Source organism: Pleurodeles waltl, chromosome 10 (genome assembly GCF_031143425.1).
Source record: "Pleurodeles waltl isolate 20211129_DDA chromosome 10, aPleWal1.hap1.20221129, whole genome shotgun sequence".
Taxonomy (NCBI): Eukaryota; Metazoa; Chordata; class Amphibia; order Caudata; family Salamandridae; genus Pleurodeles; species Pleurodeles waltl.
The window spans coordinates 301,783,294-301,800,969 of NC_090449.1; the positions used below are offsets into that span (position 1 = coordinate 301,783,294).

The 17,676-nt window shown below is 41.5% G+C and overlaps 1 protein-coding gene and 1 long non-coding RNA gene across 4 annotated transcripts in view; one reads left to right on the forward strand and one right to left on the reverse strand.

Annotated features, from left to right (window-relative positions):
* The window catches only part of LOC138261491 (uncharacterized), a 45,081-nt gene extending 39,101 nt beyond the window's left edge, over positions 1–5,980 (forward strand). For both annotated transcript variants that reach the window (XR_011199101.1, XR_011199102.1), the window contains exon 3: positions 3,103–5,980. This is a non-coding gene — a long non-coding RNA (uncharacterized lncRNA). The remainder of the gene's footprint in view (positions 1–3,102) is intronic.
* LOC138261488 (coronin-7-like) overlaps positions 1–17,676 on the reverse strand; it is a 1,075,977-nt gene that overhangs the window by 340,159 nt on the left and 718,142 nt on the right. The gene's annotated exons all lie outside the window — the stretch shown is intronic.

The following is a 17,676-nucleotide window of genomic DNA, read 5'->3' on the forward strand; positions in this document are numbered from 1 at the left end:
TACTTTGAATACTAACCTAAATCCAGTAGCTCCTCCCGAACACTGACTCCTAAAATAGTTTTGAACAGTAATGCGTCTGTTTCGAACTGTGCTCGTTGCCAAAGACACTAACCACTGAAGTCCCGGAAAGCCTGTTATCCAAGAACAAAGACTTTTAGTTGGAATCCCTTTCACAATAAATCCATTCTTTAAGTGGCAAGGGAGGGATCCACTGTTCATTTCTGTTTATTTTGGGTGCCGGTTTTAGGTGAATGGAAAACGTTCACCTTTTGAGGATATTTTAGCAAATCTCCAGCAGCCTACATTCAAACCCACTGAGAAGTCTCCTAGCACCTGCGGTCTGTAAGAAACTAGGGCTAATAGCTGATCAGTAATTCACATTAAATCAACGTAGTTGTCATTATGAAGGGGCGATCTGTGGATGATAAGCATTCGCTGATCTTGTATTGTGTAGTGGTTTTGTGGTGGTTTTCTTTCTATTGATGTTCGTCATGTTTTTTGTGCATTTGATTTGCATAAAATTGTTCTGTTATGATATGCGCCTGGTCTTGTGTTTCATCTTGGGTGGAGTTCTGAAGGAAATGATTTTCTGGCAGCACATTTTTGTCGAGGGAGAATAAAATGATTAATTCGACCTTTGAGTAATAGGAAGGAATGGAAATAATGTACCGATCACATGGTCAGCTGCTGCTGCAGTTTATTCTATAAGCTTCTACTTCACAACAAAACAATACTTTGTTCTGTAAATTGTCTGACAGTTTAGTTCTGTGGGAATTAATTTGTAAGATATATAAACTTTATAACCTTAAACATCTTATAGGTCAACACACATAAAAGGTTGTAATCAATAAATAATAATCATAACTCTGGAAAACAGAGGAGGCAAACACACACACACACACACGGAATAAAGGCACAGATCTGCAGGTACAAAACGACCCAAATTAAATTGTGAATTTGTCTACAAAGTACCTCCGAAAGCATTGAGAAAGAGACCAGGCCAACCCCAGTACAATGACCAATACCTACTAACTAGGACGCAGAACGAGAAAATGTTGTAAAAAAATGGATCAACAAGAAATCTGAGCCAGAGCACTCGAAGCTGAAAAAGAAAGTGAAAAATAACAAAAAAAGCAACACAAACTACTTAAACAAACACTATTCAAATGTATCAACCGAACCAGATAATTATTCACATTCTTCCATGAAAATACAAACGTAAAAAGAAAAATCTTCTCACTAACTACTAAAAAATGCAATAAACTACTTCCAGTCTTCGTCAACATGATTTCAAAGATCAGAGAATAATCAGAACAGTTGGGAAATATTCCATGAAATATCAATTGAAGACCTTATACGGCCTTAACAAATATAAAACAACTGTGTCTAGCCCACTAGCACAAAGATCCAATCCCAGCAATCATCGTAAATGAAATATTAATGTATAGCTGTTGGATCAACATCTTCAACACAGGAGGGGGCTTGGCCCTCCCGGACATACAACTGCATTGTTATGCAGTACATCTGCTGCATGCAGCTCGATGGCTTACGGACACTGACAACTGGGAGAAACGGCTCCTGCGGTTTATGACTGACAATGATATACTGCTGCGCATCCTATTGGGGGGGGGGATGTACAAACATCCCAACACTCTGTTTGGTCCACCATACTGCACAGATATGTGAATCAGAAGTAAAATAAAGTGATATGCAGGACCCCCTTTGACATGGAACTATGGGGGTTATTCTAACTTTGGAGGAGGTGTTAATCCGTCCCAAAAGTGACGGAAAAGTGACGGATTTACCACCAGCCGTATTACGAGTCCATTATATCCTATGGAACTCGTAATACGGCTGGTGGTATATCCGTCACTTTACCGTCACTTTTGGGACGGATTAACACTCCTCCAAAGTTAGAATAACCCCCTATGTATCTGGGGCCTGGAACCCTTCCGATCGATTAACCTTGGTATGTCCATGGAGCGGTGGAGAGAGGGTGGATGCCTCTTGGTAGGGGATTTATATCCAGGGGAGGTCTTCTCACTTTCCAGGAGGTACAAGACACTTTTAATGTGGGAAGGGGCTATTTTCTACAGTTTGCCAAACTAGAGAACACTGCAAAGGTACTCTTTTGCTTGTACCCGGCAGCACCTCCTCCATCACAGGTGTTGAGAGGGCTGATTCGATGGGAGGAGGGTAGGCACGTTATTTCCCTGTCCTATAATGCCATTCAGGTAGACCCTGTGAAGACTGTGTACAAAGCAAAGTCAACATGGGAACTTGACCTGGTGGAAGTCATTGACGATTCAAACTGGACACATGCATGTGGTCTGGTAAAGACTTTGTCCTGTAATAATCTATTAAAATGCCTTCATTTTCATTTTTTGCACCACGCGTAACACCTGCCCAACTTAACTATATGGACCCCGGCAGAGTGATAGGCTGTGCACGCTGTAGGGTGGTGGGGGCCATGTTACTTCACCTGGTGTGGCAATGCGTGGGGGTGTGGGATTCCTGGAAGGTACTGGTGCCCCTCATCAAGTATGCAGTGGGAATTGAGGTCCCTCTGTCACCAGGGGCATGTCTCATGGGTAGGGTGATGAAACCCAGGGGGTGCAGGGTTTCCTATAAGCTTCTGCATTTGGCACTCCAGTTTGCTAAACAAAGAATTGCTATAGTCTTGATGGGGACCCAGATCCCAAGTAAGGCATTGTGGGTTAAGGATGTGTTGGAATGGGGAGTGGCAGAGGTGCACAGATGATAAAAGTGTAGATAATTTGGCAGCCTGGGGGGCAATGCTAGATTCAATCAATTAGTGTACTGACTTGGACATGGAGACAAGCATGGGTGATCCGGAGATGTGAAGGTGTATAGAGTATTCTTGAATAAGCGAGCCAACATGTCAGATGGGACTCAAGTTGATCACTGTTGCTTATGCTGTGTACATCGACCTGGCACATGACATTTCTTGCACTGAGACAGTTCTAATGCATTATTTAATTGGGGGGTGTGATGTGAATCTCATTTGATATCATGCACAAGTTGCTGTAATTGTTTTGTTTCTAAATACATAACGTTTTTTTTTTATTTTTTTTTTTAAAGAAAATATCTTCAACACAATCCAGAAACAAAGTATGTACCCCAGCAGACGGAAATCAGGACATATTACTCCAGTTTAATTTTAATATATTGATATATTGCTTGCCGTAATGAGCCAGTGGAAATAAATAAAAGTTGTTTGAAAAAAAACAAATGCCTACGTGGAAGTTCTATCTAACTTTAGACCAGTAACTAATCAACCATGCCAGCAAAAGTATTTTAAATATGTGTGGTCTTACAACTCAAGAAATATCTTAACGCCATCAACCTCCAAGATGACCAACAATCAGGCTTCAGAGAAGGTTTTGCATAGAAACTTAAACTCTAAAATCTATTGACAATAGCCACAAGATGCTAGACAAAAGGGGGAACCATGCCTGCTATTATTATTAGAATAATCAGCAATATATGATACAGTAGACCATGAAATACAAAAAATCCTAGTGAAATCCTTACTTCACAGTATGGGTTTCTGCGGTCAAGTCCGCAAATTCATTTCTCACCAATAGGAGCCAACTAATACAAATACGCAAACATATCAGAAATTAAGGATGCCACAGTGATCTAAATTATCACTGACCATATTCAAGTTACATATGGAGCCACTGATCTGACACACTGAAGATACATACATCACCCTACAGATGACACTCAACTGTACCTGAGGTTTATAAAAATGTAAGATTTCTTATCACTCCAATACTGCCTTAAGAAATTACAAAACTGGAATACTGAAAGCGTTCTAATGCTTAATTCACAAAAAATAGAATTTATGCTAATCAATAGAATTCACAATCAGAGAAAATCTATCTCTACTCAATGTATTGTAATACTGCACAATCTGCAAACTAACATCTGCATGCACTCAAGAAAATACAGTTTTATAAGAAAACCAGCTAACAACACAATACATGCTCCAACTATCTCTAGAATTGATTATGACAACACAATATCACCTGAAATCCATGCCAGCAACCATGTACAATCAAAGCAGCTCTAAACGAAAACAGTGCCATTAGCCATGGAAACACAGATATTTGATCATATCATATCAGCTCTAGGTGCCTTCCTCTGGCTACCAATCGGATCTACAATAGAATTCCAAATCAAATGTATATAGCTCACTAAGCCATATAACAATTAATGCCCAACTTCCAGAACAGCCTCTTAAGACAGGATCAAGAATGAATAAATAATCTTTATTGTGACAATTAACACAAAATGATACAATGGCGCCTTTTTAAAAAAAACAAATATAAAAACAAATATTAAATCAGAAAGTGTTAAGAGAGAAAGTAAAATGACTGGAAATCGAGTTTATAGTAAGCGGGGTTATGTCGTACAGATACAGCAAGAACGAGCTTGGTCTACTAAATTGCGGGGATAGTGCACAGCATTGTGCAAAATTTTGAAAATTTCCCAAACCTGGCATGGTCCGTCAGTCTTTTATTGTTTAGGCAGTAAGCACAGGCTTCTTTGCAAGTATTTATGCCATGGTTTAAAAATCGCTGGTCTTAAAGTGCTTTGTGCTTCTGAGAGAGCGTAGTTGAAATATTACATATACTAGAAGTGTAATCCTTATATAAATGCCTAACGACGCTGCATAGAAAACGACAAAAAATAGTGATTTGCTTAACGTGCATTCGAATTATAACTATGTGTACACGAACTAATGACAATAATGAGTAATGATTGTTTGCATTATGATTAATCAAGCTTATATTAGCGTCTACGATATTGCATTGAAAAATCTCACAGGCCTTAAGTTAGCGTGAGCTGTGGATTTAGCTGCCTAGCTCTGATATTAAAGCATTTTTCTCTGTTTTCCAGTGTGCTGACTCGCAAAGGGCCATGACCCTGCATTTGTTCCTTTTCTCCGTTTTATGTAACCATACTGACTCAGTTCTCATCCGCATGCTAGCTGCCTTAGTATGAGTTTTATACAAATTTTGAAACAAAAGTAGATTAAAGCAATGTACAAGGACATTTGACCATGGACAAAGGAACTCATGACCCGAGGAACGTGCCAAGTGGTGATGAAACCCCCCGGATATGCCACCTCCGAAGACGTCAATTATGAAGACCAATCAAAATGTTATGAATTATCGTGGGGTGACAATTGGAATTACCTAATGTATAATTTGATAGGTTGAAGATAGTGGGGTATAGTGAATGTCCAATGGAAATTTGGGGGAAGGTATTACGAAAAAGGGATAAAAACTCATGCCATCGAAGAGACGTTAGAACTAGGTAGGGAATGCTATTGATTTTATCCCGAAACTCTGTCACTCTGTCTGGTGACTTTGAGACTTAATAAAACATCTTTACCCATAGACTGCCCTTTACACTTCTCCTCCTTATGAGGGAAGTGTCCCCTGTCCTTTAGACGAAGTTAGACTGATGGCGATTTGACTGATGTCCTGAAGACGAAGACTGATCCTGTGTGCTGACCTATTCCTGGAGGGTAATTATGACAATGAGATTTGTAATTTGTCTGTTTGCTTTTCCTTTCTAGGTACCAACTGCTCATTTTTAAATAGAGGCCGTAGCTAGATGTTTTCCAAATTTGTGTTCTAAATTGTTTTGCATAAAGCCCAACATGTTGATGCTAATTAGGGGTTAGGTTAGGAGTTCACTCTGACTGACACAAAAGACAATGACTGACGTTACGCTTTGCTGAACTGAGATGTAGTTGACACTTACTGCGATCTGATCTATGTACACACCGTGCTACATTCTTATGTTTGTGATTCTTGCATTAATGAAATCTTATCACAGTTGCCATATCGTGACTATGCTTTTATGCTTCTTGTTGTTAAGATTAACTCTCCTGCTTGTAGATTGTAATCAATAGGGAATAAAACTCATAAAATGCTATCAACCAGGTGTGGTTATTCATGGCTGAAAGGTCATGGTTGCGTCGATAATTTGATTAATGTCTTTTTCTAAAGTAAGGTGCATTGTGGTAATAAATATTGATGAAATTATTGATATATTGTTTGACATATTGATCAGTTATCTCATCCTACGGTGTCTCTCCACTGGGTCACAAGATTCATTGGCCTAAAACGAGTCCTAATGTGTAAAAAATTGACATAAAAGGATGCGTTATCAGTTCTGGTAGCAGAGCGATGGTTTGGCCCTTGGGGGCCCTAGGACGGAGAATAATTGTTTAATTTGTTTTTCTGTGATAATGCAAATTGGAAGTATGATGGGTTTCTAAGTTCACCATGACTTTCCCGGGATCTCAGAGCCTGCCTAAGTGAGTTTGGGATGTTCTCGGCGCCATAATGTATGTGGTTTAGGGTTTTTGCGCTTGCTTAGCTTATGCTTTTTGCAGAAGATTGTGAGATTTGTGTGCATTTAGGTTAACTATGTGTTGTCTAGCTGGAGTGGGCGTACTCCGCAGTATGAGAGTTGGGAAGTCGGCGTACTTCATATGAGTGTGGCGCTTAATGCTCAAAATTATCCATGTGGTTGGTTGTTTATGTACAGACCTGTCGTGGTCTAGGACTCCGGAGTATGTTGACAAGTGTAGGAGACACTTGGATTTATGTTGTAATCTGTATGGTTTAATAGGTCGATCGGGCGTGGTTGACAAGTTAAGTTTGAGTAGATGCATGTGTGAAACCTTCGATGGAGATTTGGTAAGTTCTAAAGTGCACTAGAATAAGCCATTGACAAGTCGAGAGTAGAATTTGCGGTTCGAATTCTGCTTGCGTATGCGGGAACTGACAAGGAGAAAGTAGCGGCTGAGGCTTCAAGTGAAATCTCTGTAAAGTTCTGAAGCGAATGTGTTACCCTTCCTGTAGTAAACCGGCAGATTTGTGTTGTCGTTGAAGGTGCTTGCAATAATTGCATTAGTTTGTGTGGGTTCAGCAAGGAGCGGACGGGCCGCAAGACTTTGTCAGCTGCAGTGTGTGGAAGTGTGACGTCAGTGGTGCCGCGCTGAGATAGGTCAGTTGTCGAGAGGGGTCGCGCACGGATTGGCTGCCGTCCGTGAGAGGCAAAAGGTTGAGAAAGGCGGGTGAAGAGTGTCCTGGGAATTAAGTCACTTCTGATTAAATACAAAACAAGAGAAAATCGCAAAAATGAATTTTGTTAAAGCATTCAAGAATGCTCTGAAGGGAGACACATATATCATAGCAACTGATGGGGAGCCTACACCACCCGAGGGTACTCCAGCTTATATAGTCATAGAAGAAAAAGGTGTTGCTCCATGTTTATGGATGAAACAGTGGCACAAACTAACAGAGAAGGAGGGATGTTTGGGGTTTCCGGAATATGGAACGTTCAATACGAGAGTTCTTGGAAGATTGAGGTGGATGTTAAATGAACAGAAACCACCTCCGAGGCCATCTCAGTATGAGGCATTAGCGGTTTGGGATCTAATGGCTCTTAAACAGAGGCAAGAAAAATTTCAGAAAAGACTGAGAAGGGCAGAAAAATCTTATGCAGAAGCTAGATGGGATGATGAGAGAAAAATGTGGAGAAGGGGAATTGTTGATGGATTAAAATTGTTCCCCGCAATAGCACAGGGAGAAGAAAGACAGGGAAAGAAAGCCACCTGTAAAACAGATAAAGACTCAGGCAAATCTAAAGAGAATAAAAGATCTTGGGAAGAAGAAGATGATTCAGACGACGAGGAGTTTATGGACAGGTTGTTGCACGATCGCCCACCACCCTATGCGGTGAGCGACAGTGCTCCAAGCACTAGCACGGATCCTGGGAACCAGACGCAGGAAAAGGGAATTGCTGATACGGCACAGACTAGTGATATGGCTCCGCTACAGAATGGTGTCAGTGTACCCACTGCTCCAGACATATCGATACAGTTGCAACCACCACCGCAGATACAGAGAATCTACCCAGACGTCCTAGTACTTGAGACTACTACAAATCTGATAGTGCCGCCAGACCCGATATATACGAAATCAAAGTTAGTACAGATTGAGTCAACTCCGAAATTATTGTCCCAGCCACAACCACAGCTGATACCAGGGTACAACCCAATAACTAACCCATCATTAGTACCTGTTCCGGGTACTTTGGAACAGACCTATGGAGTCGCTGCTCCACAGAGTCTGGGTCCAGGTCAGACACCTGCTGCCATATCATTGCCAATTACTGTCGGCCCACCAGTGCCATTGTATGCACAAGGCAAACCTGGTGTATGTGATCAGGTAGTAATTACTCAAGATGTGATAAGAGGAGGGTCCATGGGAACTCCCCAGATAATGGCCCCAGGAGAGCAAGCAGTTGAACAGCCGAGGTCTTTAATGGACCTTAGTCCGGTGGGAGCACCCATAGAAGCAATGCATCAAGCAGGACTAGGAGTTTTAACTCCACAGACAATGAGCACAAGTACATCACATTCCCCGATGGTGCATGCAGGGGACATTTCACTACAGGGTTTCACAGTTCAGCAGCTAAATGAATGGTTACAAAAGACTTCTACTTCACAAAAGGCTGCAGTGGTTACAATTGAACTGGAAAAAGAAAAACAAAACGAATACCTGAACCTTGTGAGACTAGGGGCAGAAGCTGCTGAGTTAGTAGAAGGTACGATGGGAGTGAAACAGATTGGAGTCCTACACGGAAGCAGGATTGAGATTCCTATGCCCCAAAATTACCAAAGAAGTAGGCAAGGTGCATCAGAGATTGGTGAACCTGGCAGATAAATACAATATTGATATTGGAAACACTAAACATCTGAAAAGAAGTTACAGATCAGATTTTGACTCAAAGGATTTTGAGCACATGAGGTCTGCGGGAATCAAGGCACATTTGAAAGAATTGTTACAAAGCGCACAGATTTGGGGTGCATTGGAGAAATGGGAAGGGAGGTGGGCAAAGAAGAGAGACAAAGGAAAGGGCGACAGTCCAGGGTCTAACCAGGCTAAGGCCTCACCTGATTTGGAATCAGTAAAAATACTACCTATGAGAGAAACTGCTGGTGGTGTCTTAGTCCATGTACCGTGGTCCAGAGGAGACATCCTATCCTTTACTAATGATTATCCCAGATTAAGAGAGAAACCGATCGAGTGGTATCAACAAATAGACAGGTTTGTGAAACTTGCAAAGTGTCTTTGGGAAGACCCGAATAACTTGTTTGAGATCAATGTTCCGCCTGATTTGTGGCTTGAATGCAAGAGAGGGGTAGACTGGCCAACGAAGGAACCGGCAAGGGATAAGGTGACAGGGGCACCCTCTGAAGAGGTGATGAAATATTATCATAAGGTGATTGAGTTTTTGAAACAAAAGGTGTCGCCGAAAGTGACTGTTTGGCAGAAAATTGACCGGACCTCTCAAGAGGTTAAAGAATCAATACATGCTTACTATGAAAGATTGTTAAAGGCATTCAAACACTATAGCGGTACTGAGACTATTGAACCGAAGGACATGAATCACCTTGTGTTTAGATTTGTTGAAGGGTTGAGACCAGAAGTTAGTCAGATGATTAAGAATCATTTGATTTGTTGGCAAGCTAAACCGATTGATGAGGTGTTGCAGTATGCGAAATACTGTAGTGATGAGATTGAGTTGAAACAGAAAAAGTTGAAAGAGAAAGTGATGGTGATGCAGATAAGGGCCGCGCAGGCAGGAATACAAGGAAACGGAGTCCAACAGATGATACAGCAACAACCGCAAATGAATGGTGTGTTTCAGACACAGCCGAGAGGTCGAGGCCGAGGGTTTGTGAATCGCGGTCCAGACATGAATACTGTTGTGGTTCAAAACTACGTGCTAGGAGTGAAAAAGATAACGACGTGCAAGGGGTGAAAAAGATGTCACCATGTCACGCGTGCGGGGGCGTGGGGCACTGGAAACGGGAGTGCCCAAATATGGTGCAGGATGGTACTGTTCAGCAAAGTGCTAACACTGGTACATTACAAAATGTACGGGGCCCGAAAATGAGGCATCAGAACCCGAATTTTCAGAACAATCTAGTACAAATGCAAGGGGTATAGCCCATGCAGCAGATACAAATGCCGTGTTTTCAGTCAGTGCAAATGCAAACAGCGCAACAGCAGATTCCTGTGGTACCTAGACAGCAAATGCAATTACCAAAGGCTCCGATGGGACAGCAACAGGTGATGGTTCCTCAACAGGTCACAGGTCAAGTAATGAGTCAAAATAATACAGTACAAAAGTTCCCATTACGAGGTGACAATGGCATGAATGGGGAATGGTCAGACGATAGCTCAGACAGTGAAGAGTGCAGGCTTGCAGCATCCTTAGAGGTGGATCAGAGGGGTCCATATGTGGAAGGAAAGGTGATGGGTTACAGGCTTTCATTCCTGGTTGATACAGGAGCCACACGCTCTACAGTTAGAAGTGCTGAGGTTCCAAAATTGCCACTTTCAGGGCATACCATGAGAGTAGTCTGAGTAGCAAACCAATATTTGACAAATCTGATTACAGATCCAGTGCAGGTCGAGATCGGCAACTTCCAGGGGCTACATAGATTTGTAGTTTGCGACTCGAGTCCGGTATCCCTCCTGGGAAGGGACTTACTGTGCAAGACAAAATGCTCAATTACTTGTTCCAATGATGGAATCGAAGTACAGACAAATAGTGATGATGAGGGAGATGAAGGACAATTCTCAGAAGATGACACAGGAACAGCAAATGAAGATTACCCTTTGATTACTCTGTTCCCGATGCTTACCTTGATTGATTTACCTGTCGAGTTACAGGGGACAGTAACAGAGAAAGTATGGGACCTGACCGGAAAGGAAGTAGGACTAATAAAAGGGGTAGAACCAGTTAAGGTCCAGATAAAGCCAAATGCGGTCTTCCCTCAAGTGCCACAATATTATATGACCCAAGACGTTCTCATCAAAGTGTCACAAATAATTGCAGATTTTCTCAGACAGGGCGTCCTGAAAGAGGTTTTTGAGCAGTCCATGTAACTCTCCCATAATGGGTTTAAAGAAGCCCTGTGGGAAAGTTCGAATTGTGCAAGATTTGAGAAAAATAAACAAAATTGTGGTAAAGCGTTGCCCTGAGGTACCCAATCCAGCAGTAATAATGTTCCAGGTTCCCTGTGATGCTGAATGGTTTACTGTCATAGATCTGTCACAAGCCTTCTTTTCGATACCTCTTCATGAGGATAGCCAATTTTTGTTCAGTTTCAAATTCCTGGATAAGGTGTACAGCTGGTGCAGAATCCCTAAAGGGTTTTCCGAATCACCGTCCATCTTCAATCAGATATTGAAAAATAATTTTGAGTCCCTGGTACTGCCTTTTAACTCGACTCTTGTGCAGTACATTGCCGATTTTCTGATTGCATCTAAGACAAGGGACAGCTGCAAATACGATACCATTGCCTTACTAAATCATTTGGGAAAGAATGGACACAAGGTGTCGCCTAAGAAACTGCAATACTGTCAGAAAGAGGTAAAATATCTAGGGCACCTAATTGAAATAGGTCCAAGGAGAATATTAAAGGAAAGAATAACAGCCATTTTACAAATGAACCCTTCAACGACAAAAAGAGATGTCAGGATGTTTTTGGAATGGTGGGCTACTGTCGTCAGTGGATACCCAACTTCTCTAAACTGTTGATAAAACTGACAGGCAAAGAGATCAAGGACGAGCCATATACCATAGCCTTGTCTAAGGAAGAATTGGAATTATTTATGGAGTTAAGAGAATGCATTTGCAGGGCACCAGCATTAGGAATGCGTGATTATACGAAACCTTTTCTGTTGTTCTGTCATGAACGTGATGCTTGTTCTTTGTCTGTTTTAACACAGGTCCATGGAGATGCAAATCGCCCTGTAGCATATTTTTCCGCTACTTTGGACCCTGTCGCAGCAGCCTTACCGAGTTGTTTGCGCGCAGTTGCAGCAGTTGGTCAGAGCCTTACACAATGTGAAGGCATAGTCATGGGATACCCCCTAACAGTAATGGTTTCGCATTCAGTTGAAATACTGTTGACTCGAACTAAAACTCAGCATATGACAAATGCACGTCTCACTAGGTATGAGACGATCATACTGGGGTCACCAAATGTCTCCCTTAAACGGTGTAATGTATTGAACCCGGCAACCTTACTTCCTATTGAAAACACTGAAATCAAAAATGAGGAAGAATTTGAACATGACTGTCTTGAAGTAACAGAATTATGTACCAAACCTCGTCCAGACATTCAGGACACACAATTGAAAGAAAATGACTGTGTCATGTTTGTCGATGGGTCCTGTCTAAGAGATTCTGCTGGAACACTGAGAGCTGGCTATGAGGTATGCACTATAGCTGGCATCATTGAAGCCTCCTGGCTCAATAAAGTATTTTCCGCACAAGTGGCAGAATTAATTGCCCTTACTAAGGCATGCCACGCAGCAGTAAACTTGAGAGTCACTATCTATACTGACAGCAGATACGGATTCGGAATTGTACATGATTTTGGCCAACTTTGGTCACAGAGGGGTTTCATGACCTCATCTGGATCTCCTGTGAAAAATGGTGAACAAATAAAGGATTTGTTACATGCAATTCAGTTACCTCTTGAAATTGCCGTGGTAAAATGCAGTGCTCATATTAGATCACACGACTTTGTGTCCATGGGAAACGGCTATGCAGATCAAGTTGCAAGATCTTGCGCATTGAACTGTATTTCGTTCAAGGAACAATGGGAACTATTACCACAAACTGAAAATGACACATGTCTGAACCTCGCATTATGGGTGGTTGACACGTTAGATGAGTTAAAAACATTACAGAGTCGGGCAAACAAAGAGGAAAAACGCTCTTGGCAGAGAATGCAATGTGTACAAAGGGCGGATGATTTGTGGGTTTCAGAAGACGGGAAACTAGTCTTGCCAAACAGTCTTCTATCTCAGTTCGCCAGGCTATATCACAGACAAGCTCACCTTGGGAGAGATGCAATGATCAGGTCATTTAAAATCGATTGGTTTAATCCAAAATTCAGACATGCTGTTGAGGTAATTTGTCACAGGTGCATCATCTGTTAACAGATGAATGCCGGAAAAGGAACTGTTGTAACCTTGAGCCACATTGGGAGAGCTTGCGGTCCATTCAGCAAGATGCAAATGGACTTCATTGAAATGCCTGTTTGTGGAGGATTGAAGTACGTATTGGTGATTGTGTGTTTCAGTCACGGGATTGAGGCATACCCTACATGTAGGAATGACAGTCTTACAGTTGCAAAATTACTACTTAGGGAACTGATACCAAGGTTCGGGTTTTCGGTCTCTATAGAGTCAGATAGGGGCAGACACTTCGACAATGAGGTGATTACACTCCTATGTGCCGCTCTTGACATCGATCAAAAGCTGCATTGTAGCTATCGCCCTAAAGCATCAAGACTAGTAGAACAAATGACCGGTACTTTGAAATCGAGAATGGCAGATATGTGTGCTGCCAGCAATATGAAATGGCCAGATGCATTGCATTTAGTGCTGATGTCAATGAGAAACACCCCAGATAAGAAAACGGGATTATCCCCCCATGAAATCCTCATGGGTAGAGCTATGAGATTACCAGCAGTACCTGCAAACGCTCTAGTGAATATTACAGATGATATGGTGTTGGACTACTGCAAAGGTTTGGCTGATGTGATTCGCTCTTTCTCTCACCAGGTGGAAGCCAACACATTGCCACCGATTGGCGATCCAGGCCACTCTCTACAAGCTGTTGACTGGGTGGTTGTCAAAAAACACGTGAGAAAGTCGTGTCTGGAACCACGTTGGAAAGGGCCATATCAAGTAATCTTGACAACTACTACTGCTGTAAAGTGTGCCGGAATTCCAAACTGGATACATGCCAGTCACACAAAAAAGGTAACGTGTTCTGTTGAAGAGGAACTTGAAGTTTCCGGCACAACAGCTTCAGGAAGAGAAGTCTCAGGGCCAGAAAACAGTCAAGAAGGAACTGAGACTGCTGAAGGGCCCACTGAGAACAGCCTCGTCCCTCAAACAGTGAATGAGTTCGAGAGAGGTGACAGAGTGCCTATCTCAGTAGAGGCAGCAGGAGAACTAAATCAAGGAGAGATTCTTCCAGAGGTACACAGATACGGGTTAGAACTCGAACCCGGCACAGACCCAGACGAAGAAGGAGAAGAGAAAGAAGAAGAAAGAGAAATTGTAGAGAGCAATCAGAGCGCGCCAGAATTTCCTGAGCCAGCTGCAGGTCCAGCAAGTGAAAACGCCATATCACAAGAGGAGGGTGCTGTCCAACGTCCTGAAAAGACACATCAAAAGGAGACGCACATAGGTGATAACTGGCCAGAAAAAACACTCTTCAAGATAAGAAACATATCAAGTGAAACAATAACAGAGGAAAACGATACATCTCGAGTGGAAAATCTAAGTGAAGGAGAACAACAGGGCGAACGAAGGTTAAAAAGAAAGAGAGTCGCAAACAGAAGATATACAGGACCTGAATGGGCGTATGCTACAACATCTGAATGGCAACAAGAATTCCTAGCATTCTGTTTTGATTGAGAAGTACCAGGCCAATACTACGGAACGTGAACGAATCCAAGGGAAAACTTGGTTAAAATTGAAATCTGAAAACTGAAAGAGAGAGACTTCATAAATTACCGATTGTGACACTAGAACCGGAATAACCTTTGAGAAACCTGATTATGACAAGCTGCTAACCTGATTTGACAAAAGGGGTCCTGGAGTGAGTGAAGACGCTGTAAAAACACGCAGAGAGCAAGAGAAAGAGAAAGTTTTAAATCATCCTCAAGTTGATTGTTAATCTACTATCTGATTCTATACAGACATGGCTTATAATAGAAGTAGTAGCAAGAGAAGTAAAGTGTGTGGATGGCTGAGCCTTATAATAGGTGTTGTATGTGCAATAATAATTGTGGGTGTGATTGTGGGAATGCCGTGGTTGGAGAAAAAGACTATTAATGCTACCTCAAAACCTGAAACTACAACACTAACACCGTGGGAAAGATTCGAGCAGGATGCAAGACACTTGCATGAGGGAACTAATTCAAAGGGGGAACTTTCTACTAATGTCTTCTATCGCTTGCTAAATGAGTATGTGGAGACCATGGATGCAAAAGACTGTTATGTATGTACTAAGATTCCTTCATCTGTGCAGGAGGGGGTTACCTATCATAGCCTCCCTCTTACTTACGGAATTAGCTGCAGCTTACTACTAACAAGGTTCTATAATCAAGAGCATGTGCAGTACTTTTATTCAAATCTGGATGTTGTGCTTTCCTTTGTGCCTGTGATTGAATTCTTGAATAAATTAGCTAAGGAGCATGATATAAAAATAGTTAGAGGATTCTTTGAGCCGACGCTTACATTTGGAACCGCTTATAGTAAGCGGGGTTATGTCGTACAGATACAGCAAGAACGAGCTTGGTCTACTAAATTGCGGGGATAGTGCACAGCATTGTGCAAAATTTTGAAAATTTCCCGAACCTGGCATGGTCCGTCAGTCTTTTATTGTTTAGGCAGTAAGCACAGGCTTCTTTGCAAGTATTTATGCCATGGTTTAAAAATCGCTGGTCTTAAAGTGCTTTGTGCTTCTGAGAGAGCGTAGTTGAAATATTACATATACTAGAAGTGTAATCCTTATATAAATGCCTAACGACGCTGCATAGAAAACGACAAAAAATAGTGATTTGCTTAACGTGCATTCGAATTATAACTATGTGTACACGAACTAATGACAATAATGAGTAATGATTGTTTGCATTATGATTAATCAAGCTTATATTAGCGTCTACGATATTGCATTGAAAAATCTCACAGGCCTTAAGTTAGCGTGAGCTGTGGATTTAGCTGCCTAGCTCTGATATTAAAGCATTTTTCTCTGTTTTCCAGTGTGCTGACTCGCAAAGGGCCATGACCCTGCATTTGTTCCTTCTCTCCGTTTTATGTAACCATACTGACTCAGTTCTCATCCGCATGCTAGCTGCCTTAATATGAGTTTTATACAAATTTTGAAACAAAAGTAGATTAAAGCAATGTACAAGGACATTTGACCATGGACAAAGGAACTCATGACCCGAGGAACGTGCCAAGTGGTGATGAAACCCCCCGGATGTGCCACCTCCGAAGACGTCAATTATGAAGACCAATCAAAATGTTATGAATTATCGTGGGGTGACAATTGGAATTACCTAATGTATAATTTGATAGGTTGAAGATAGTGGGGTATAGTGAATGTCCAATGGAAATTTGGGGGAAGGTATTACGAAAAAGGGATAAAAACTCATGTCATTGAAGAGACGTTAGAACTAGGTAGGGAATGCTATTGATTTTATCCCGAAACTCTGTCACTCTGTCTGGTGACTTTGAGACTTAATAAAACATCTTTACCCATAGACTGCCCTTTACACTTCTCCTCCTTATGAGGGAAGTGTCCCCTGTCCTTTAGACGAAGTTAGACTCATGGCGATTTGACTGATGTCCTGAAGACGAAGACTGATCCTGTGTGCTGACCTATTCCTGGAGGGTAATTATGACAATGAGATTTGTAATTTGTCTGTTTGCTTTTCCTTTCTAGGTACCAACTGCTCATTTTTAAATAGAGGCCGTAGCAAGATGTTTTCCAAATTTGTGTTCTAAATTGTTTTGCATAAAGCCCAACATGCTGATGCTAATTAGGGGTTAGGTTAGGAGTTCACTCTGACTGACACAAAAGACAATGACTGACGTTACGCTTTGCTGAACTGAGATGTAGTTGACACTTACTGCGATCTGATCTATGTACACGCCGTGCTACGTTCTTATGTTTGTGATTCTTGCATTAATGAAATCTTATCACAGTTGCCATATCGTGACAATGCTTTTATGCTTCTTGTTTTTAAGATGAACTCTTCTGCTCGTAGATTGTAATCAATAGGGAATAAAACTCATAAAATTCTATCAACCAGGTCTGGTTATTCATGGCTGAATGGTCATGGTTGCGTCGATAATTTGATTAATGTCTTTTTCTAAAGTAAGGTGCATTGTGGTAATAAATATTGATGAAATTATTGAAATATTGTTTGACATATTGATCAGTTATCTCGTCCTACGGTGTCTCTCCACTGGGTCACAAGATTCATTGGCCTAAAACGAGTCCTAATGTGTATAAAATTGACATAAAAGGACGCGTTATCACTTCCAAAAATACCGGCCAGCAGCATAATAAATGCATGATTGATTCTAGTCTGTAATCATAAAATCTACATTGATGATAGGTTGTTTGTTTCATTCAATTTGTTCATTCTTATGTGACTGATAAAGTTATAAGCCTTAGATTTAAAATTGAGTGTTGTGTTTGCCTATTTAAAGGATCCTTAAGATAGAACTGGATTTTCACATCTTCGTAAGATTTTGTGATTCACGGAGCATAGGGATGCATCACCAATTTTTTCCATGTCCTTTTCAAGAGAAATGAACAGAAGATGTTTTTTTTCAATGTAGCCCTTATGATCATAGAAGTAAGTGCTGAAATTAGTTCTAGGTTGACCATTAGGTCATTGGCTGCAGTTGTTACGTATGATCCCCGCGGGTTGTCTTTGTTACTATAGACCCTGAACAGGGCCTTCTTTAAAGGTGCAAATACTGGCATTCCCTAGTCACCTGC